General features: G+C 38.3%; 1 protein-coding gene and 1 pseudogene across 2 annotated transcripts in view; one reads left to right on the top strand and one right to left on the bottom strand.

Moving 5' to 3' along the window:
* The window catches only part of PPM1E (protein phosphatase, Mg2+/Mn2+ dependent 1E), a 239,168-nt gene that overhangs the window by 104,698 nt on the left and 109,188 nt on the right, over nt 1-25,282 (top strand). The gene's annotated exons all lie outside the window — the stretch shown is intronic.
* LOC122450525 lies at nt 1,186-2,011 on the bottom strand (annotated as a pseudogene). Its single transcript, XR_006272130.1, has one exon. The product of XR_006272130.1 is annotated as a 40S ribosomal protein S6-like (transcript).

Here is a 25,282-nt window from a genome sequence, read left to right as displayed (position 1 = left end):
AACTAGTTAATTAAAATTAATTTACTTAAAGCACTTAGCTGCTGGTGCTGCTGCTAAGTCACGTCAGTCATGTCCGACTCTGTGCGACCCCATAGACGGCAGCCCACCAGGCTCCCCCTTCCCTGGGATTCTCCAGGCAAGAGCACTGGAGTGGGTTGCTATTTCCTTCTCCAATGCATGAAAGTGAAAAGTGAAAGTGAAGTCGCTCAGTTGTGTCCGACTCTTAGCGACCCCATGGACTGCAGCCTACCAGGCTCCTCCGTCCATGGGATTTTCCAGGCAAGAATACTGGAGTGGGGTGCCATTGCCTTCTCCTAAAGCACTTAGAGCAGTGCCTAGTACATGTACTCTGCCCTTAATAAGTATTTGTGATTATTTTCTTCCCTCTCTTTTCTTTGTCCTCTATTCCTGGAACTCCTGTTAGTCAAAGGTTAACCTCCCTAGATTGGTTCTTTGACTGTCTTTTCTTTCACTTTTCCATTTCATGTTCAGTTCTCTTTTCCTGAGGTTTTTCATAACCTCTATTTTATGCCTTATTTCAGCAACCATATTTTAAATATCAAATAGCTCTTTTGATATCTGATTTTAAATCAGATTTCCTTACATGTATGATGACTATTGGTGGTCTGTATATATTTCTTTTAAACTGATTAAAAGCATTCTGGAATAAGAAGATTTATTGTGAGTAGCCTCATTTTGGGCTGTTAGGATGGAGACATGACCATACATCACTATGACGAGGACTTTTCTCTAGGACTGCTCTGTTCCTTCAGAAAAAGACTTTACAAATTTCTTGCCTGGGCAATAAAATGCAAGTGTTTGAGGGCTGGGGATAAGGGGTGGGTTGGGGTGGGTGGGTAGAGGGATAGAGGAATTAAGATCCTGCCTTTTGGTATTTCAATAAATCCCTTTTTTAAAATTCTATCTCACTTCTACTCTCTACCCTGTCCAGTGTCTCCTAACCTATTAGAATACTCCTTTTCAGTTTCTCTAGAGGATAAACTTTCATTCTCTTATCTATTTATACTCTTAGCTAGTGTATGTCACTTAGCTGCTGGTATTCTACATGTGGAAGTGGCGGGGGGGCAATCAACCATTCACATATGAATGCTGTTTAAAAAAAAATTTATTGGAGTATGACTGATTTACAATGTTGTGTTGGTTTCAGGCACATAATATACTTTTTTTTTTTTTTTTTTTGATGTCTGATCTTATTTATTTGTTACTCTTAGAACATCTCATTTTTGACTGGACTCAGACTTAGAAGTAGAAGCTCTCAGAGAGGACAGCCTCCGTCTCTTGGCAATCTGTTCCTGCCGTTTTTCTTTGGCCTCCTTCATTCTCTTGGCCAAAAGTTTAGCATATTCTGCAGCCTCTTCTTTGTTTTCCTTAGTACGCTGTTTCTTCAGAGCAATACGCCGGCGTTTGTGTTGCAGAACTCGTGGAGTCACGAGACGCTGAATCTTGGGTGCTTTAGTCCTAGGTTTCTTACCTTCTTTGTTTAGGGGCTTTCGCACAACATACTGGCGGACGTCATCTTCTTTAGAGAGATTGAAAAGTTTGCGGATTCTGCTAGCTCTTTTGGGACCCAGGCGACGAGGCACTGTAGTATCAGTGAGTCCAGGAATATCCTTCTCCCCTTTTTTCACAATGACCAAGTTGAGAACACTCAGATTGGCATCCACAATGCAACCCCGTACAGATTTGCGCTTTCTCTCTCCAGTCCTCCTTGGTCTGTAACAGGAATGCCCCTTACTCAGTAGCAGGCGAACTCGGCCATGGGTCAAGACACCCTGCTTCATGGGGAAACCCTGCTTATCGTTCCCGCCACTGATTCAGACCACATAACCCTTCCATTCTTCACCCAGAGCGTCAGCAGCAACTTCTGTGGCCATACGCTTCTCGTAGAAGGTACGAAGTTTTCGTTCATCGTCCACTTCAATGAGCTTCTGGCAGCCAGTGGCCGGGAAAGAGATGTTCAGCTTCATTCTGAAGTGGCCGACAGCCTCCAAGGCGCCACGAAAAAGAGAGACATAATATACTTTTATCCTGTTTTTTCACTTTGTATTTCCCTCCACCCATTTGGCACTTCAGGGTCTGAGTCTTTCCCAGGTTCTTTGAGAGTGAATTGACTCTCTTGTCACCAGTGTCCCTGAGGTTATATTAATAGCTTCTTCCACCCTAATAAATAAAATCCCATTCCTCCATTTGTTCTCTGTTTTCCAAAAATGTATTGAAATATCTTGTCTACTGTTGCTTTCTACTGCTTTTTTCCTTGTGGATTTAAATCTTTTAATTTACTTTGCTATCATTTTATAAAGAGAAGGGATAAGTGCATATACTTAATCTGTCATTTTTTAACCAGACTTCATGAGATCAATGTTATTTTAAAAATATTTTATAATTGCTTTTAGCTGTACTGCTTAATTATATTATGGATTGGCAATCTGTGACACAACTGGAAGGAAAAGACCATTTTCTTTTTATTGATGTAGAGGGTGGTTGCCATGACCCCACCCTTCTAAAAAGCAAGTAGTAGTGAATTAACTCAGGTCATAGGATTCAGTGGAAAGAGCTTGAATTCCTACAGCCAATGCAGGCCCCTCTATCTACAGATAATTCACTGCAACTTGACTTTTTCATCTCTTCTAGGAACAGATTTTACTCAACCACAAGTCTATTTCCTTTTCTTCCCCTACTTCCTCTTACCAGTTCTACTTCCTGGCATTTGTTGAGGACTCCTCTTTTCTGACACATAGGAAAGATAAGGTCCCACCTTGGCAATTCTAAACCGTATGTGGTATGTCCATATAATAGAATACTACTAAGCAATTAAAAGGAAGATGGCATGTCCATACAATATAATAAATGCAATTTAGCAATAAGAAGGAACAAAGTATTGATACATGCTTCAATGTGAAAGAACTTAAAAAATATTATACTAGGTGAAAGAATCCAGATACAAAGGATAAATAATTGTGATTATGTTTATATTAAGTGGACTTCCCTCATAGTTCAATTCCTGGGTTGGGAAGATCCCCTGGAGAAGGGATAGGCTACCCACTCCAGTATTCTTGGGCTTCCCTTGTGGCTCAGCTAGTAAAGAATCCACCTGCAATGCAGGAGACCTGAGTTTGATCCCTGGGTTGGGAAGATCTCCTGGAGAAGGAAATGGTTATCCACTCAGTATTCTTGGGCTTCCCTTGTGGCTCAGCTGGTAAAGAATCCACCTGCAATGCAGGAGACCTGGGTTCAATCCCTGGGTTGAGAAGATTCCCTGGAGACGGGAGAAACTACCCACTCCAGTATTCTTGGGCTTCCCTTGTGGCTCAGCTGGTAAAGAATCCGCCTGCAATGCGGGAAACCTGGGTTCGATCCCTGGGTTGGGAAGATCCCCTGGAGAAGGAAATGGCTACCCACTCCAGTATTCTGGCCTGGAGAAATCCAGGGACTGAGGAGTCTGGCGGGCTGTAATCTATGGAGTTGCAAAGAATCAGATACAACTGAGTGACTAACACTTTCACGTGAAGAAAAAAAGAAAGGCGAGGTAAGGGATTAAAGAATGATGAGGTAGGGGTGCTTTGGGGAGTTTGATTATCTATCTATTTTTATTTTTGGCTGCACTGGGGCTTCATTGCTGGGCACAGACTTTCTGGTTGCAGTGCGTGGGCTTCTCACCGATGTGACTTCTGTCGTTGCAGAGCAGGGTTTGTAGGCATGTGGGCAAAGTAGTTGTGGCTCCCGGGCTTAATTGCTCTACGGCATGTTGAATCTTCCTGGACCAGAGATCAAACCCACGTCCCCTGCACTGGCAAGCGGATTCTTTATCCACTGTACCACCAGGAAGTCCCTGATTATTTTTATAGGGTAATCAAGGAAAGCCTTTCTGATAAGATAGTTAGATACCTGAAATAAGGGAAGGAATGAGTGATGTGTAATAGATATCTGGGTGAAAAGCTTTCTAGGCAGAGGAATCAAAAAGTGCAGGGACAGTGAGGTGAGAGAATGCTCAGCAGGTCTGAGAAACAGCACAGAGATTTGTGTGACTTGGAGTGACGTGAATGAAAAAGTTTAAGACAAGGTCAGAGAGGTGACAGCGATTTGAATCAAATAGGGGCTTACAAACCATGGTTATCATAATTTTGAATTTTTCCCTCAATGAGATGGGAAAGCAATGGAGGATTTTGAGCAGGGTAAGGATATAATCTGATTTGTGTTTTGACAGATCACTCTGGATGCTGTGTGAAAACTAGGATTTGAAGGAAAAAGGTAGAAAAAGGGAGAGCAGTTTATAGGCTAACACAGTTATCCAAGTGAGAAATGATATGGCTTAGCCCAAGGAGATAATCTGGGAGGCAGTAAGAAGTGGTCAGGTTCTGTATATATTTTGAAAGAAGAAACAATATGATTTGTTTATGTGGTATATGAGAAAGGAAATGAGTCAAGGGTAAGTCCAAGGATTTTGGCTTTAGCAATTGGAAGAATGATGGAGAAGATGGAGAAGGCTTGTAGGAAGAGAAGGCTTAAGTGAAAATCAAGAGGTGAGTTTTGAACACATTAAGACATGGCACCTCTCTAAGGGGGAATATTGAGTATATTTGGTTGGATATAAGAACCTGAAGTTCAAAAGAGAGGGATGACTGAAGATACAGATTTAAGCAGTATCTATAAATGAGTGATATCCATGGAACTGGCTTTACAATTACTGTCTATACCACAATGAAAACTTGTACTGTTTGTTTTTGTGCATTATGGAATATTAATCTCTTGTTCTCTTTTGACCTCTTCTCTTCAAACAATGATTTTCACCCTCACTGCTCAGTATTTTTAAATAGAATTTGAAATTATCAGGAGACTTTTATCTGTTGGCATTGTCAATCTCATTAGCTTCTGAAAACTAGCTTCTCAAACTATAAATGAATATTTAAAATGTATAAGATACAGCTTTTAATTATCGGACTGTTGAATATAATTTAAAAGATTCAAGGCATTCACCAAAGGTGGAAAAAGTGACATTATGAACCTAAAATGTAACATTTCAGTCATATATGGATTTGTGATATCATTATCAGTCATGACCTAAGTGTCTATGTGTTCTTTTAGATTCATTCTGATTTTTCATTTTCTTTATTCTAATGAAAGGAAATGTGAATTTTTAAATTGTGTGTTTAAAAGCTATTGGAATAATTATTATAGGAAATGTAAATGATAGAAAGTCTTTATAAAATATTAAATAGTACGACTTGGCTTATTCTACTTTTCTGTAAAGATTAACCTTATAGCAACATGACTATTTAAGAGCATTACCCGCTTCTTTTTGATTATAGTGAGCTAATTTGTGTGTGGGATCTTCTCTGTTTTTCTTTGGGATCACTTTGGGAAAGTAATAGTTCAGTTCTCTTAACAGTTGAGGAAACTGTTAAAGATCATCTTAGGAATTTTCTACTGCATAATTTTCACCACACTGCTTTTGCCATTATTCACAATAATATCTTGTAGAAATAGCTAAATCAGTAAAATTATGCCATACCTACTTCTGTAAAATTCTACTCCATCTTTTTTAAGTGGTTGCAAGTATTTTAGCAATCTTTAAGCAAGATCTTTTTGCCCTCTACTAGAAACTACAAAATATCTTGTAATATCCATGCTATTTAAAGCCTTTAAAGACTGTAAGTAAAAAAAAAAAAGACTGTAAGTATGCACAATAAGCCATCAGTTATCTTTATTATAGTTAATTATTCATTACTTACTCAAGACAAGGTAATATGCTATGTATATCTAATCAAAATAGTCAGTGGTTCCTATAAATGTTACTCAAATATTTGTTAACTAGTGAATACATATAAATGCACACACATGCACAGTTGATTCTCATTATTCACAGTAGTCATGTTCTATAATGTCATCACAAACACTGAATTAGTGACAAACTATTTTTCCTAGGGGAAATATAGACTTAGGTTCCTGTTAGCCTCTGGTCACAACATTTTTATCCACCAGTCAATACAGCCTTGTTTTATGTGTGTCTCTGCTTAAAACTTATTTAATATATACTGTTGATTCATTAACATTGAACTCACAGCCAGCAGCACTCATGCCTGAAAGATGGTTATCAACTGACTACCTGTATTTTCTCCATAAGGCACAACAGAACCTTCTTGTGCTTAGGAGCAGTAGTTAGCACTTCAGCACTGTGCTTGAGGACCTTTTTAAATGCAGTATTACCAACACAAAGCCCAGAAATGGAGGAAATGTAGCACTAAATAGCCTGTGAAAAGGACACTTCTTTTACAGTATGAAAGCCAAAACAAGAAAGTAGAATGGTGAGTATTGATTGCCTTGTTTGACCTCAGCTTAGAATGTGTGCTTCAGGCAACTCAAATTTTTTGTCACTCTGTGTATGTCCATAAATGACTGAAAAAGTTTTGACTTCGGGGTTTCATGTTTTAGTGAGTATGTAGGTGTATTTGCAAATGTAGACTCTATGAATAATGTGGATCTAATGCATACATATTTTTCATTCCTGCCTGAAGCACACTTTCCTTTCTTTTTTATCTATTGACCTTCTACTCATTATTCAAGTTTCATGTCAACCGTCATCTTGTCTCTGAAATCTTTCCCAGCTCTGAGACAGAATTAGCCTGTCCATCAGTACTCATTGAATGATTTCATATCACTTTGTACATTTTTATAACATTTATTATGTTTTATGTTAATATTTTTCAGGATTCTTTAGGCTCTAAGCTCCTTAAGAACAGGGATCCTTTCTCATTCATTTCTGTATCCTTAGTCCTTAACATAGGGTCTTTCACATAGTTGACATTAAATAAATTTTAAATTTTAATCAATCTACTCAGTCTCTCTGCAGATGGATCTATCTTACTTCAAAATTACAGACTATTGAGGTACAAATAGTTACATATTTGATTCCAGTGAGCATCTCTTGTTACCTCTTTTTTTATTGGTTCCTTTTTTCATTTAGATGAACTGCTTTGTTTTTAAAGGCATGAATAATGAACCAATCTTTTTATTTTTTTAATAATCTTTTAAGGTTTTTTTTTAATGGGCTTTCCTTGTGACTCAGCTGGTAAAGAATCCACCTGCAATGCGGGAGACCTGGGTTTGATTCCTGGCTTGGGAAGATCCCCTGGAGAAGGGAAAGGCTACCTTCTCCAGTATTCTGGCCTACAGAATTCCAGGGACTGTATAGTCCATGGGGTTGCAAAGAGTCGGACACCACTGAGCGACTTTGACTCACTCACTCATGCAGACATGGAGTTAGCACAGTAATGCGCTAGGCTCTGTATGAAACTGTGCTGATTCTAAACTGCAGGGAGAAAGTTTATACTCAGAAAAAAATTAGGATACGTGCTCATGCTAGATTTTGATTTTGGAATTCCCAGAGATAGACTAGTACTGAAAAAAATAACAAGGCAAACACCTGTCCATAAACCCACAACCCATATTTAATATTTATTATATTTATTTAAAGAGTTTTTTTTTTTAATCAAACACTGAACGTGTAAGTTGAAGGTCCACTACATACACCTCCTTAATCCTGTGCCTGCCCCTTCCCTCCCATTGAAGCCACTTCTTTAAATTTTATCTTCCCCAGCTAAACCTTATATATGGGTAGATTTTAGGATGCTAGGGATCCTTCAGTGGTTTTTTTGTTTGATTTTTTAACACAGTATCATTCATTTAGTCTAACATGGGAGGAAAGGAGTCGTGTTATCAGTTTCTGCTATGTATAGGTCTTTCTAGGGAACACTTAATGAGATTGTTTTTTTCTCTTACTCCTTCAGATGTTTTGTTTGTAACCCCTTAATCTAAATTATAAATTTATCTTTCAATGTTTTGCTTTTTATGATGATGATCTTTTTATTAACAGCCATAATCAATTCTGCCAGTAAAGCTATATTGTTTTGCTTCCAAAAAAACTTTTTAGTCTTTTAAAACATAACCGTTTCAATAATTCTGCTATAGGGGTTATGAAGCACATAAATATGAAAATGAACAGTGAAAAGTGTGTACTCAGTATATTAGAAGCATACAGATTCATATTGTCATGTTAGATAATTTATACCCAAGATTCTTATGTTCAAGAATATAATTCTATTTTCTTTCTTTCTTTTTTTTCTATTGAAGGATAGTTGCTTTATAGAATTTTGTTGTTTTCTGTCAAACCTCAGCATGAACCGGGCATAGGTTACATATCTCCCCTCCCTTTAGAACCTCCCTCCTGTCTCCCTCCCCGCCCCACCCCTCTAGGTTGATGCAGAGCGCTGTTTGAGTTTCCCGAGCCACACAGCAGATTCCCTGTTGGCTATCTATTTTACATATGGTAATATAAGTTTCCATGTTACTCTTTCCATACATCTTACCCTCTCCTCCCCTCTCCCCAGGTTCATATGTCGATTCTCTATGTTTGTTTCTGCATTGCTGCCCTGTAAGTCAGTTCTTCAGTACCGTTCCTCTAGATTACATATATATGTGTTAGAGTACAATATTTATCTTTCTCTTTCTGACTCACTTCACTCTGTATGACAGGTTCTAGGTTCATCCACCTCATCAGAACTGACTCAGATGTGTTCCTATTTATGCCTGAGTAATATTCCATTGTGTACCACAAATTCTTTATACGTTCATCTGTCAGTGGACATCTAGGTTGCTTCCATGTTCTAGCTACTGTATATAGTGCTGCAATGAACAATGAGATACATGTGTCTTTTTCAGTTTTGGTTTCCTCAGGGTATATGCCTGGGTGTGGGATTGCGGAGTCATATGGTGCTTTTATTTCTAGTTTTTTAGGGAATCTCCATACCATCTTCCATAGTGGCTGTATCAATTTACATTCCTACCAACAGTGCAAGAGTGTTCCCTTTTCTCCACACCTTCTCCAGCATTTATTGTTTGTAGACATTTTGCTGATGGCCATTCTGACTGGTGTGAGGTGATATCTCATTATAGTTTTGATTTGCATTTCTCTAATAATGAGCGATGTTGAACACCTTTTCAAGTGTTTTTGTTAGCCATCTATGTCTTTGGAGAAATGTCTGTTTAAGTCTTTTTTGCACATTTTGATTGGGTTGTTTGTTTTTTTGGCGTTGAGTTGTATGAGCTGTTTGTATATTTTGGAAGTTAATCCTTTGTCAGTTTCATTTGCTATTATTTTCTCCCATTCTGAGGGTTGTCTTTTTACCTTGCTTATAGTTTCCTTTGCTGTGCAAAAGCTTTTAAGTTTGATCAGGTCCCACTTGTTTACTTTTGTTTTTATTTCCATTACTCTAGGAGTTGGGTCATAGGGGATCTTGCTTTGATTTATGCCATCGAGTGTTCTGCCTGTTTTTTCCTCTAAGAGCTTTATAGTTTCTGGTCTTACATTTAGGTCTTTAATCCATTTTGAGTTTATCTTTGTGTATGGTGTTAGGAAGTGTTCTGATTTCTGATTTTTACATGTAGCTGTCCAGTTTTCCCAGCACCATTTATTGAAGAGGCTTTCTTTGCCCCATTGTATGTTCTTGCCTCCTTTGTCAAAAATAAGGTACACATAAGTGCATGGGTTTATTTCTGGGCTTTCTATCTTGTTCCATTGGTTTCTATTTCTGTTTTTGTGCCAGTACCATACTGTCTTGATGACTGTAGCTTTGTAGTATAACCTGAAGTCAGGAAGGTTGACTCCTTCAGCTCCAGTCTTCTTTATCAAGACTGCTTTGGCTATTCGGGGATTTTTTGTGTTTCCATGTGAATTGTGAATTTTTTTGTTCTAGTTCTGTGAAAAGTGCCATTGGTAATTTGATAGGGATCGCATTGAATCTGTAGATTGCTTCTGGTAGCATAGTCATTTTCACAATATTGATTCTTCCTACCTAGGAACATAGAATATCTCTCCATCTGTTTATGTCATCTTTGATTTCTTTCATCAGTGTCTTACAATTTTCTGTGTATAGTTCTTTCATCTCTTTAGGTAAGTTTATTCCTAGATATTTAATTCTTTTTGTTTCAATGGTGAATGTAATTGATTCCTTAATTTCTCTTTCTGATTTTTCATTGTTAGTATATATAGAAATGCAAGTGATTTCTGTGTATTGATTTTGTATCCTGCAATGTTGCTAAATCCACTGATTAGCTCTGGTAGTTTTCGGATACTATTTTTAGGGTTTTCTATGTATGGTATCATGTCATCTGCAAATAGTGAGAGCTTTACTTCTTTCCAATCTGGATTCCTTTTATTTCTTTTTCTTTTCTGACTGTTGTAGCTAGGACTTCCGAAACTATGTTGAGTAACAGTGGTGAAAGTGGACACTCTTGTGTCTTGCTCCTGATCTTGTTCCTGGGAATGCTTTCAGTTTTTCACCATTGACAATGATGTTTGCTGTAGGCTTATCATATACGGCCTTCACTATGTTGAGGTAGGTTCCTTCTGTGCCCATTTTTTGAAGAGTTTTAATCATAAATGTGTGCTTTTTCTGCATCTTTTGAGATGATCATATGGTTTTTCCTGCATTTATTGAGATGATCATATGGTTTTTATCTTTGAATTTTTTAATATGATGTATCACATTGATTGATTTGTGAATATTGAAGAATCCTTGCATCCCTGGAATAAACCCCAACTTGATCATGGTGTATAAGCTTTTTGATGTGTTGCTGAATTCTGTTTGCTAAAATTTTGTTGAGGATTTTTGCATCTATGTTCATCAGTGATACTGGCCTGTAGTTTTCTTTTTGTGTGTTGTCTTTGTCTGGTTTTGGTATCAGAGTGATGGTGGCCTCATAGAATGAGTTTGCAAGTGTTCCTTCCACTACTGCAATATTTTGAAAGAGTTTTAGAAGGATAGGCATTAGCTTTTCTCTGAATGTTTGATAGAATTTTCCTATGAAGCCATCTGGTCCTAGGCTTTTGTTTTTTGGGAGGTTTTCGACCACAGCTTCAGTTTCAGTGCTTGTAATTGGGTTGTTCATAACTTCTATTTCTTCCTGGTTCAGTCTTCGAAGATTGAACTTTTCTAAGAATCTGTCCATTTCCTCCAGGTTATCCATTTTATTGCCATATAGTCGTTCATAATAGTCTCTTTTGTATTTCTGCATTGTCTGTTGTAACCTCTCCTTTTTCATTTCTAATTTTGTTGGTTTGATTCTTCTCTCTTTTTTTTCTTGCTGAGTCTGGCTAAAGGCTTGTCAATTTTGTTTATCTTCTCGAAGAACCAGCTTTTAGTTTTATTAATCTTTACTATTGTTTCTTTCATTTTCATTTATTTCTGCTTGGATGTTTATGATTTCTTTCCTTCTACTAATTTTGGGGGTTTTTTGGTTCTTTTTCCAGTTGTTTTAGGTGTAAAGTTAGGTTGTCTATTCAATGTTTTTCTTGTTTCTTGAGGTAGGGTTGTATTGCTATGAACTTCCCTCTTTGAACTACTTTTGCTGTATCCCATAGGTTTTGAGTTGTCATGTTTTTATTGTCATTTGTTTGTAGAAATTTCCTGATTTCCCTTTTGATTTCTTCAGTAACTTGTTGGTTATTTAGAAACATGTTGTTTAATCTCCCTGTGTTTGTGTTTTTTACAGTTTTTTCCTTTTTATTGATACCTAGTCTCATAGTGTTGTGGTCAGAGATGATGCTTGATACAATATCAGTTTTCTTAAATTTACTAAGGTTTGATTTGTGATGCAAGATGTGGACTATCCTGGAGAATGTTCCATGTGCACTTGAGAAGAAGGTGTATTCTTCTGCATTTGGATGGGTTGTCCTGAAGATATCAGTGAGATCCGTCTCATCTAATGTATCATTTAAGACTTGTGTTTCCTTATTAATTTTCTATTTTGATGATCTGTCCATTGGTGTGAGTGGGGTGTTAAAGTCTCCTACTATTATTGTGTAACTGTCATTTTCTTCTTTTATGTCTGTTAGTGTTTGTCTTATGTATTGAGGTGCTCCTGTGTTGGGTGCATAGATATTTACAATTGTTATGTCTTCCTCTTGAATTGAGCCCTTGATCATTATATAGTGTCTTTCCTTATCTCTTGTAATCATCTTTATTTTAAGGTATATTTTGTCTGATATGAGGATTGCTACAACAGCTTTCTTTTGCTTCCCATTTTCATGGAATATATTTTTCCATCCTCTCACTTTCAGTCTAAATGTGTCTTTAGGTCTGAAGTGGGTTTCCTGTAGACAGCATATATATGGGTCTTGTTTTTGTATCCATTCAGCCAGTCTGTGTCTTTTGGTTGGAACATTTAATCCATTTACATTTAGGGTAATTATTGATATATATGTTCCTATTGCCATTTTCTTAATTGTTTGGGGTTGATTTTGTAGATCTTTTTTCTTCTTTTGTATTTCTTTACTATATAAGTCCATTTAACATTTGTTGTAAAGCTGGCACTGAATTCTCTTAACTTTTGCTTTTCTGAAAAGCATTTATTTCTCCATAAATTTTTAATGAGATCCTTGCTGGGTTGAGTAATCTTGGTTGTAGATTTTTCCCTCCCAGTACTTTGAATATATCCTGCCATTCTCTTCTGGCCTGCAGAGTTTCTGCTGAAAGATCAGCAGTTAAGCATATGGGGTTTCCCTTGTATGTTACTGTTGCTTCTCCCTTGCTGCTTTTAATATTCTTTCTTTGTGTTTAGTCTTTGTTAATTTGAATAGTATGTATGTGTCTTGGCATGTTTCTCCTTGGGTTTATCCTCTGTGGGACTCCTTGTGCCTCTTGGACTTGACTATTTCCTTTTCCATGTAGGGGAAATTTTCAACTGTAATCTCTTCAAAAATTTCCTCACACCCTTTCTTTTTCTCTTCTTCTTCTGGGACCCCTATGATTCGAATGTTGGTATGTTTGATATTTTTCCAGAGGTCTCTGAAACTATCCTTAGTTCTTTCCGTTCTTTTTACTTTATTCTGCTCTTCGTAAATTAATTCCACCATTTTATCTTCCAGCTCACTGATTCATTCTTCTGCTTTGGATATTCTGCTATTGATTCCTCCTAGAGTATTTTTAATTTCAGTAATTGTGTTGTTTGTCTGTGTGTTTATTCTTTATTTCTTCCAGATCTTTGTTAATTGACTCTTGCATTTTCTCCATTCTGTTCTCAAGGCTTTTGATCATCTTTACTACCGTTATTCTCAATTCCTTTTCAGGTAGTTTGCCTCTTTCCTCTTCATTTCTGTGGACTTCTGTGTTTCTAGTAGTTCCTTCATTTGTGTAGTATTTCTCTGCCTTTTCATTATTTTTTTAACTTACCATGTTTGAGGTCTTTTTTTCCCAGACTTCAGGGTTGAGTTCTTCCTTACTTTTGGTTTCTGCCCTCCTAAGGTAGGTTCAGTGGTTTGTGTAAGCTTCATATAGGGTGAGATTTGTGCTGAGTTTTTGTTTGTTTGTTTTTCCTCTGATGGGCAAGGTTGAGAGAGGTGGTAATCCTGTCTGCTGCTGATTGAGTTTGTATTTTTGTTTAGATGAGGCGTCCTGCAGAGGGTGCTACTGGTGGTTGGGTGATGCCGGGTCTTGTATTCAAGTGGTTTCCTTTGTGTGAGTTCTTACTGTTTGATACTCCCTAGGGTTAGTTCTCTGGTAGTCTAGGGTCCGTGCTCCCACTCCAAAGGCTCAGGGCTTGATCTCTGGTCAGGAACAAAGATTCCCCAAGTGGTTTGTTATGGCATTAAGTGAGATTAAAACAAACATCCAAAAACGAGAAACCAAAGATGAACCCCAGACAAATGGCCGTAACAAAGTCAGGCAAATATTAATTAAAATAATGGAATATACACATATACATATATACACATGAGCAAAGTCAAGACAGTCCAACAAAAATAAAGTACAGTAGATTGATACAGTGAACAAAGGAAATAAAAAATTATATTTACCAGTTAAGAACAAAACTAACTAAAGCACAAACTGGAAAACAAAACTAAAAAGCAAGGTGCCAAGTGAGGAATAAAGCAATGAAGATAAAACTGACAAATATGAAGAGAGGAAAGGAAAGAAAGAATAGATATGCAAAGTTAAATAGAGGTAGATGATGAAAGATTTATATACATTTAAGATTAACTGCAAGGGGAAAAGAACAGTAGGAAAGGCAAACAAAGGAATAAATGTAGAAAAAAATACATCAGGTTTAAAAAAATTAAAATTACAAAAAGGAGAAAAGGAAAAATGGAAGAAAAAAGGAAAAAAAACTCCACAGAATTGCAAAAGCCCAAAGTAGAGGCAGAGGTTTATATCAACAATAAAAAGTGTGACTGAATATAGACATCTTGCGATTCCACAAACTGCAGCCCACCAGGCTCCTCTGTTCATAGGATTCTCCAGGCAAGAATCCTGGAGTAGGTTGCCATTTCCTTCTCCAATATACATATATACCCATAAGCAAAATGAAAACAGTCCAGCAAAAATAAAGTATAATAGATTTACTTGGCAAACAAAGGAAACTAAAAGTTGTATCTACCAGAACAAAGCTAACTAAAGGACAAACTGGATGACAAAACTAAAGCAAGGTGCCAGTTGGTGAATAAAGCAATGAAAATAAAACTAACAAGTATGTTAAGAGGAAAGGAAAGAAAGAATAGATATGAACAGTTAAATAGAGGTAGATAAAGAAGATTTATATACATTACAGATTAACTCCAACGGGAAAAGAACAGTAGGAAAAGCAATGTAGAAAATACATGTAAATGTAGAAAAATAATAAATAGAAAAATGGAAAATAGAATAGAAATATAGAAAAATAGAAAAATAAATGTAGAAAAAATAATAATAGGTTAAAAAAATTTTTTAAAGCAAAAAGAAAAAAAAAGGAAAACTCCACAGAACTGCAAAAGCCCAATGTAGAGGCAGAGGTTTATAACAAGTATAAAAAATTGTGACTGAGGGGAAAAAAAAGTTCAAAGGCTTAATTAGATTTCATAGTGCTAATAAAATCAACAGTTGCAGCGGTGGAAGAAAAAAAAGAAAAAAAATCTAAAAGATTCTACAGAACAAGTCAAAATATAAGAATAATAAATTTTTTCTTGAGTGACTGCTGTCAGAGTCCTTTCCCTCACTGGGAGTCACAGTCCATCTCACCTCCCTAGGATGCCTTCCAACACTGCTGATCTCTGGACCTGCTGTGAGCGCAGCTCAGATTCTAATCTGGTCCTTCTCCTGTGTGTTCTTGCCTCCAATGTCCACAGCTGTCAGAACTAGTGCGTTTTCTTTTGTGAGAGCTCTCAATGATCTTTTATATATTCCATAGACTCAGAGTCTGCCTAGTTTATTGTGTGGATTTAATCTGCAGCTTGTACAGCTAGTGGGAAGGTTTTGGGTCTTCTTCCTTAGCCACACTGCCCCTGGGTTTCAACTGTGGTTTTTTTTCCACCTCTGCATGTGGGTCGTCTGCTGACCTTTGCTCCTGAGGCTGCCCTGGAGGGCTTGGGTTTGCCCCTGTGAGGGCCGGGTGTGGAGGTGGTGCAGCTGCTTGGGTTACAGGGGTTCTGGCAGCACCAGGTACCCGGGGGAGTTTGCGGCTAGGGCAGCCGGACATAGAGTGCTCTAGAAGGGTATGGCAACCAGTATTGGCCCATACCGCTCCAGTGTTCTTGCCTGGAGAACCCCCCTCCCTGACAGAGAAGCCTGGCAGGCCACAGTCTACAGGGTCACGAAAAGTCGGACACTACCGAAGCAACCCTGCGTGCATAGATGCAAGGCATTCTTTGCCTGTAGCAGCTCTGCCCCAGTGATAGTTGAGTGTGAAGGTGGTGCAGCTGCTTGGCTGTGGGGACCCTGGCGGTGCCAAGTGTTCAGGGACATGGACTGCCTCCCCCGCAGGAGTTGTCGCCCTATCAGAGTCTTTTTTTAAGCCTCTTGTAGCTGGCAGTCAGAAGACCTCTTTGCCCTGTCTTTCTTCATAGCTCCGCCCGTTAGAGGCACTTAGAGGGCTCCCTTGCTTGGGGTCCTTCTCTGTTGTTGCCCAGGTCAGGCACACAGCGGGGCGCCCTGGCTGGGGTCCTACTGTGTAGTTCAGTGCACCAGGTGATTGATGGGCCAGTCTCTCTATTGTTCAGCTGTGGATGCTGGCCTTTGGGGGGAGAGAGGCTGTGGTGATGGCTCCACCCCCTACGCGTGACTCAGCAGTATCGCCTTGCTTCCCTGGCTGCCTGGCTTTCCTCCAGAGGTATTTCCCACCACAATCTCCTCCCACACATTCCCTCAAGTTGTCTCTCTACAGTTGACAGCAGCCCTCACCCTGAGATTGCTCCACAATCCCTAAAACTAAACTCCAGCCCCCAGCTGCTGCACCTTCCAGGAGACCTGCATCCCTTTCTGGGGTGTGTATGTATGGCTGTGGCAAGGACTGTCTGATTCTCATTCCATTTAGGCTGCCACAGAGCAATTGATTCACTCAGCCTTAAATGTTACTTCTCTGATTCAGACAGTTTCCCTGATGGGGGGATTGGACCCTTGCTTCAGTTCCCCACCGCCTAGGTCAGGTCCAGTCCTACTAACACTCCTGTTTCCCCCACCCCCCACCCCCAGCTCCTTGGTGCTACCGAGTTTTGCGTGGTTCTGTGTGTTCTTTCCCACTGGTCAGGTCCTCCTGTCTGCTCTCAGCTGCTGTTCTGCACGCACCTCTGTGTCTGAAGGTGTGTTCCTGATGCATCCGTGGAGAGAGATGAACTCTACGTCCACCTACTCCTCCGCCATCCTGTTCTCCACTATCTTATTCCTGATAAGTTAAGTCTGATTGTTAATCGCCCCGCCTGTAAGACGGTGATTCACAGAAGTCCTTGTGGGAGCCCGTGGAGAAGAAGGAGGCTCCCTCTCTTTTCTTCCTTTTTCCTCCCCAATCCAAAAATCTAAGAGCCTTTTAAAGGAAAACAAACTGGGAAGGGCTCACTTGTAAGCAGTTTATCATGATCATAACTGATACTATTATTTATAAAGGCCTTTTACTTTATTTCTTAAAGTAAAAGGACATTATAATTTTTTGGCCAAGTTCGTGCATGAACGTCTCAGCTTATCTTGAGTCCCCTGGAAATACAGTGTAGCTTCCCAAGGTGCTCCATGTAGCCATTCTCCTCAGTGGACTTTTCATTTCATTGAGGTACTGCTATGCAGTAAGATTCAGATATTTGCTATGCTAGTATTGCTGAACCTTGGCCATTCTGGGGAAATTACATTTGGGAGGCTCTTTCCCAGTCTCCCTGACAGCCTCAGAAGTTTTGCCTTTAAATCAGGCTCCTAAAAATAAAAGCTAGAAGGCAGATTATTCATGAGTAACTTCTATTTTTCATTCCGTAAAGAGCTTCCATTAAAAATGGAACCCAGAGACCTGGTTCAGTTCAGTCACTCAGTTGTGTCTGACTCTTTGCGACCCCATGGACTGAAACATGCCAAGCTTCCTTGTCCATCACCAACTTCCGGAGCTTGCTCAAGCTCATGTCCATCGAATTGGTGATGTCATCCAACCATCTCATCTTCTGTTGTCCCCTTCTCTTCCTGCTTTCAATCTTTCCCAGCTTCAGGGTCTTTTCCAATGAGTCAGTTCTTCCCATCAGGTGGCCAGAGTATTGGAGTTTCAGCTTCAGCATCAGTCCTTCCAATGAATATTCAGGACTTATTTCCTTTAGGATTGACTGGTTTGATCTCCTTGCAGTCCCAGGGACTCTCAAGAGTCTTCTCCAACCCCACAGTTCAAAAGCATTGATTCTTTGGTGCTCAGCTTTCTTTATGGTTTAACTCACATCCATACATGACTACTGGAACTAGTAGCTGTGACTAGATGGACCTTTGCTGGCAAAGTAATGTCTCTGCTTTTTAATATGCTGTCTAGGTTGGTCATAGCTTTTCTTCCAAGGAGCAAGTGTCTTTTAATTTCATGGCTGCAATCACCATCTGCAGTGATTTTGGAGCCCGAAAAAATAAAGTCTGCCAGTGTTTCCATTGTTTCCCCATCTATTTGCCATGAAGTGATGGGACCAGATGCTATGATCTTAGCTTTTTGAATGTTGAGTTTCAAGCCAGCTTTTTCACTCTCCTGTTTCACTTTCATCAAGAGGCTCTTTAGTTCTTCTTTGGTTTCTGCCATAAGGATGGTGTCATCTGCATATCTGAGGTTATTGATATTTCTCCTGGCAATCCTGATTCCAGTTTTTGCTTCATCCAGCTTAGCATTTCACATGAAATATTCTGCGTATAAGTTAAATAAGCAAAGTGACAATATACAGCCTTGACATACTCCTTTCCCCATTTGGAACCAGTCTGTTGTTCCATGTCCAGTTCTAACTGTTGCTTCTTGACCTGAATACAGATTTCTCAGGAGTCTGGTATTCCCATCTCTTTAAGAATTTTCTGCAGTTTGTTGTGATCCACACAGTCAAAGACTTTGGGATAGTTAATAAAGAAGAAGTAGATGTTTTTTTGGAACTCTCTTGCTTCTTCGATGATCCAGTGGATGTTGGCAATTTGATCTCTGGTTTCTCTGCCTTTTCTAAATCCAGTTTGAACGTCGGGAAGTTCACGGTTCACATACTGTTGAAGCCTGGCTTGGAGAATTTTGAACATCTCATTGCTAGTGTGTGAGAGAGTATAATTGTGCAGTAGTTTGAACATTCTTTGGCATTGCCTTTCTTTGGGATTAGAATGAAAACTGACATTTCCAGTCCTGTGGTTGGAAGACCTGGTTATCTCTTAAGAGTGGGGAAGAGAGAAATAAATGGAGAGCAAAATTCAAATTAAAATCTTAATAAATAGCTCTTACATGTAAACCCACAGACGTACAGGTGGTATGCTGTCTTTTTGCTTAGGGCTGTTTCTGAGTTGTTCAGTTTCTATTGAGCACTTACAAATAATGGAACCATGACATAAAAATGTGCTAGTTGTGTGTTATATTTCTCTTGCTTGCTGTAAAAATCAGAGTAAAGCATCCTGTTACATAAACTTTCCCTCAATTATTTAAAAGGCAATGTATCTCCCAAATAAAATATATCATCATTGTATATTCTAATACACATTAAGGAATGATACAGTACCACATATCTATTGTATAAGGAGTCCATAAAACCCAGATCTGATACGTATCATTATGACTTTTACTTGAGCTTGAAATAAGTTCAGAAACACTCAATAATCATTATTGAGGCCTATATAATTTTAAGAGCTGAGAGAGAATACATTTGAGCATAGTATGTCTTTACCCTTAAGAATCTTGCAGACTAGTGAACAATATACATAAGAAAATAAATATCTTTAGAATAATACATGAAAAAAATGCTATGAAGGCATACAAGTAGAAGGAAAGGAGTCAAAAAAGTTTCCTGAAGAAGTTAATGCTTTAATGGATTTAAAGCCCAGTAAGGGTTGTTGATTAAGTGTAGAAAAGAAAGGTGATTCAAGCTGAGGAAATGGCATCTGTGAGTTTGTGTTAACATAAAAAGCAACATATGGCAGTTATGACTGTTTCTACCATGTAACTAGTTCCATGTGACTGGAGCAATGGGTGCATGGGTTGAAGGCAGAAGAGAGTCAGCATGGGCCAGATATGGTATGGTGAGGTGTTTGGGGACCTTTTAGCTACTGCTTCTATAATCTTCCCACTGAAGACCCCCTTAGAAAAGTAAAACCGGAGGAAATATATTAAACTGCCTCCCTTTACTGTTTTGTTAAGTTTACCTTAACTCTTACGTGGCTATCCGTAAGTTTCTAATTAAGTGCTATCCCATGGAGGAGCTGTCTCTTAGCACCATTATGACATTGCAAGTGAGAGCTACTTTGATCTTTTATTATCTTGTTGCTAATTACTTATTATTTTTCACTATACATAATTTATTCGATCAAACTACTGCTGGCAAATATGTTACTAAGTATTTGAAGTAATGGTGTTGTTACTCAATAGACTGGAATAATGAAGAAGGAAAAATTTTAAGAAAAGCAGTTAAAAGAATGATTTTTATTAAACAGCAAGATCGGGTAATAAACCTACACTATGAAGTGAAAGAAGAGAGTGAAAAAGCTGACTTAAGACTCAACATTCAAAAAACTAAGATCTTGGCATTTGGTCCCATCACTTTATGGCAAATAGTAGGGAAACAATGGAAACAGTGACAGACTTTATATTCTTGGGCTCCAAAATCACTGCAGATGGTGACTGCAGCCATGAAATTAAAAGACGCTTGCTCCTCGGAAGAAAAGCTATGACAAATCTAGACAGCATATTAAAAAGCAGAGACATTACTTTGCCGACAAAGGTCCATCTAGTCACAGCTATGGTTTTTCCAGTAGTCATGGATGGATGTGAGAGTTGGACCATAAAGGCTGTGCTGAAGAATTGATGCTTTTGAACTGTGGTGTTGGAGAAGATTCTTGAGAGTCCCTCGGACTGCAAGGAGATCCAACCAGTCTGTCTTAAAGGAAATCAGTCCTGAATATTCATTGGAAGGACTGATGCTGAAGCTGAAACTCCAATACTTTGGCCATCTGATGTGAAGAACTGACTCGGAAAAGACCCTGATGGATTGAAGGCCAGAGAAGGGGACGACAGAGGATGAGATGGTTGGATGGCATCACCGACTTGATGGACATGAGTTTGAGCAGGCTCTGGGAGTTGGTGATGAACAGGGAAGCCTGGCGTGCTTTAGTCCATGGGGTTGCAAAGAGTTGGGCATGACTGAGCGACTGAACAGAACTGATGAAAGTGACAACATTTATGTGAACACTTGAGGATAATTTTGAATAATCAGTCAATCTACCCTAACCATTTGTTAAAAGTTGTTTCTAGTTAGCTAATAAGTACAGTTTCTTCTCAGTTTACCATTTGATCATGTAGCATTCTACAACTAAACAAAATGTGTCTTTGGTACTATAGAATATTTTGAAACAGCATGTAAATATAGAGAAAGTTGCGAGTTTTGAAATTCAAGAGCAATTTTTAAAACAAAACTCAGGATAGTAGAAATTATTTTGTATTAGAGCTTTCAGTAAGTTTCAATGAAAACTAAAAATGAACTTCTTTCATAGTTAATGCTATTATTAAGAAGCGGTCAAATTATTTTAACTTTCCAGATTAACTGAGTAACAAGTTGAAAGAAATCAACACTGTTCTTTTTACCTTCTTGGAGTGTCTTTAGGTAGTTGTCAATCAACAGAGAAACTTATTTTAAAAGTAATAAATTGAATTATTTTGCTTTCTACACCAGTGGAAAGCAGCAGTAGCACAGAAAACCTCAGAGAGAACTGAATAGAAGGGAAGTCCTGCACCATCTGTGTTAGCGGGTCAGGGGAAACTGTGTTAGACATACATCTCTAATGTTTTGAAACTGTTTCTACTTTTACCATCTCCCACTTATCTCCAGATGACAGTCTTTAATTATAGTCTCTACTTGACTCTCCTGTTATCTGTTTTCTTCTAAATATACCTTTACCCCTAGATCTGGCTGCTTATTCTAAAGGTAGCCCTAGTAATCAGGTACATCCAAATGTCATACAGTACAAATCAGTTACAACTATGAAGTATTTTAAAAATCTCATATTCACGTGTTTCCTCTGGTTGTACTTAGGATGCACCAGACAACCCTAATGAGTTTTCAAGAAGAAAATGACAGTGTAAGTTTCCAGTGCACAATCAGTCAGGCCCCGAGCTGGGAATAGCTGCACGTTCTGGGCAACACTGGAGCCCACAGAATTTGGAGGAGTCCAGGGACGTTACTGGTCAGTATTTCTTAGGGCTATCCAGTTGAAGGAACATGTGAATTGCATTTGTCACAATCAACCCAAATGTCAAGTTTAGTCATCATCCTAATTTTTTACAACTATATTTCTTTTGATACACAATGTGCATACCCAAACTAGAAAAAGTATATATGTGTTGTTTGCAAATAATTATAAAGCAGCCATATGTGTAACCAACACCCAGGTCAGGATGAAAGCTCTGCCAGACGTTGCTGAGCCTTTGCTCATCCTGGCTGCTCAGCAGGCAGCCCTGCCCCCTCTGGCTAGCGCCTGTGCACATGTCCTATGTCCTGTGCCCTCTGCTGTGGGCTGGCGGTTGTTGTAACTCTTGTATCAGTAAGCGGAATCATGGCTTGCATTGTTTTGTCATCTGACTCTCCAAAGCATCCAGTCCATTCATTCAGTTGGCAGACAGGTGGCTCGTTTCCACTTTGGGGCTGTCGCAGGTAATGCTGCTGGGAACTTCTTCGTATATGCGTATATCCTGGCATGTGAGCATGAGGGTTTTTTAGGAATGGAGTTTCTCTGTCTTTTGTATCTTCAGCTTGATTCTCGATGATAAAACTCTGTTCAGAGTTGATTGTGCCAGTTTATATCTCCATCCGCAGGATATGAGCTCTCTTTGCTCCACATTCTTGTCTACACTAGATGCATTCTCTTCAAAGTTTTTGCCATTCTGTTGAGTAAAATATGTCATTGTGATATTATTTTACTCTAATTAGTAATAAGTATGATTTTTTGTTGTTGTTGATCATTTGATGTATTAATCATCTTGTTATTGACCATTTGGATTTCCTGTGTCATGAAGTTGTTCAGTTTTTTTCCTTTATTTATGTTTTCTGTCTTTTTTATTGATTCATAGGAATTTTTCTATATTCAGGTTATAAATTCTTTGTTCATTCATCAAAAAAATTTCAGCCACTGGAAAAGCCAGTATAATTGTAACTATTGGTCTGCCAACAAGTCTACTAATTAGCCTCTGCCCTGTTGAAAGCAAGCAAGATTAATGTCTTTGGCTTCATTAATTAATGTTTATAAATGGTATGCCTACTTTTCTGATTATAACTGGTGAGAAGGTAAGGGAGGCTTTAGCTCTGATGTTGCTTAGGTAAAGTGGTTAACAATTTACATAAGGTGAGAAACTATTAAAACTCTTAGGAAACTGAATAAAGCTTGATACTCATCTAAATTTTAAGAAAATATGTTTATGTCCTGCATTTTACGCTTTATGTCTTATCTATGTGTTGTTGTTTTATAGTCACTCAGTCATGTCTGACTCTTTGCAACCCCACAGACTGCAGCACGCCAGGCTTCCCTGTCTTTCACCATCTCCTGGAGCTTGCTCAAACTCATGTCCATTGAGTCAGTGATGCCATCCGACTTATCTCGTTGGTTGGAAAATATATGTGTATTTTATTATATAGAACACCAGCAGGTAGAGTTTTGATTCTTATTTTTACTGTGATTTTTATAATGAGCATATTAATACTTTTGTAATAAAAAGCAAGATATTTCCATTTTGAAAAAAAAGTGACAGTTTAAAATGAAAGGAGGGGAACTTCCCTGGTGGTCTTGTAGTTAAGACTCTACCTTTCCAATACAGAGCCTTGGGTTTGATCCCTGGTCAGGGAACTAGATGCCACATGCCACAACTAAATATCCCGCCTGCTGCAACTAAGACTTGGTGCAGCCAAATAAATACTTAAACTGAGAGGAAACTTTTCAATTTGCTATATATAAATCAAAACTTTAAAATTTTGTTGAAATACAATAAGATAATCTGGGGACATTTCTCACTTGTTCAAGTAAATATATAAAATTTGCATTGCCAAAAATCCTAGTTGCCTGTGTTTTTATATTATTATTTTTTGATTTATAGTGTTGTATTATTCTCATGTATAGCAGTGATTCAGATATCTATCCTGAAGATATAAGTGATATCATATATTTTCCTCTGACTTACTTCACTTACTATGGTAATATCTAGGTCCATCCATGTTGCTGCAAATGGCATTATCTTGTTCTTTTTTTGTGGCTGAGTAGTGTTCCACTGTGTATATATACCAGATCTTCTTTACCCATTCATCTAGCAGTGAACATTTAGATTGCTTCCATGTCTTGGCTACCGTGAATAGTGCTGCAGTGAAATTGGAGTGCATATATCTTTTCAAATCATGGTTTTCTGCAGGTATATGCCCAGGAGTGGGGTTGCTGGGTCATACGGCAGCTCTATTTTTCATTTTTGAGGACTCTCCATACTGTTTTCCACAGTAGCTGTACCAGTTTACATTTCCACCAACTGTGTAAGAGGGTTCCCTTTTCTCCACACCTGCTCCAGCATTTGTTATTTGTGGATTTTTTTAATGATGGCCGTTCTGACTTGTGTGATGGTAATACCTCATTGTAATTTTGATCTGTGTTTCTCTAATAATTAGTCCTGTTGAGCATCTTTTCCTATTACTATTCACCATATCTTTTTTGTCTTGTTTGGAGAAAAGTATTTAGGTATTCTGCCCATTTTTTGATTGGGCTGCTTATTTTCTTGATAGTGAGCTGTTTTGAGCTATTTGTATATTTTGGAAATTTATCCCTTGTTTTTAAATGGCATTTGTTGCAATGACATGTTAGCCAACAAATGCCCTTTTCACATAGTGAGGAACAAGTAGTAATGATTACTTAAACTTATAGTGCTTGAGATATGCCAAATATTACTTAGTTTGTTTTTATTGTTATATATCCAAACTGGAAGAGGGTGGTTATCAACTTTTAATGATTGAGAAAAGACATGTGAGTTAAATTAAAATACAACTGAATGACTTTATTTCCCCTTTTTGTACCAGCCTACTGTTACATGTGCATCTTATTAACTGGTCTGGTATATATTTATAGATCTACTTGAATTTGCTTTTGTTGGAATGTAATATGGATTTAGCTTCCTCTAGGCAGTCATGTGAGAAACAGTAGCTTAAGTAACTGCTCATAAGCAAAGATCATCTTAGCCCCAGTTCCTAGCATTTTCTGCTTCTCTTCTGCCAAAGTGTTACTTCTGTCCAAAGATCTTGTAATTACTCAAAATTCCCCCACTTCTAAAACTGTTAATTCAGACATCCCATTCATCAGCCACATCTTCCTGTTCTCCAAATTCATTTGATTTTCTTAACACCTTCATTCCATTGGTTCCCTTTTATTTTTACTCTCGGATTTATTCTGTCTAGATTTTACCATTCTTCATTATAATCCTGCTCTTGTATATATGATCAGGCCCTTTGCCCTTCTCTCTTTGTTTACCTTCTGCCTAACAAAACTCTAGCCCCCACTTTCTCTGTTACAACTTGCAAACAGCTGAGGACTGCTCAAGAAAGATTGATCCATAACCAGGTTTTAGGGTTCCCTGAAAATCATGATAAACAGCCTCAACAGAGTAGTCATTAACTCATTTTTTTCTAGTATGTTCACTCTTCTACAGTCTTTGTTTTCTATTTCATACATTTTTGTCTGTGTAGACTTCCTGATGTCCTCTCCTTCCTTACTGCAGCTTGCGTCAATAATTCATAGAGAAAACAGGAGCAATTGCA

Source organism: Cervus canadensis, chromosome 1 (assembly GCF_019320065.1).
Source record: "Cervus canadensis isolate Bull #8, Minnesota chromosome 1, ASM1932006v1, whole genome shotgun sequence".
NCBI lineage: Eukaryota > Metazoa > Chordata > Mammalia > Artiodactyla > Cervidae > Cervus > Cervus canadensis.
This window is presented reverse-complemented; position numbering and strand designations above follow the sequence as displayed.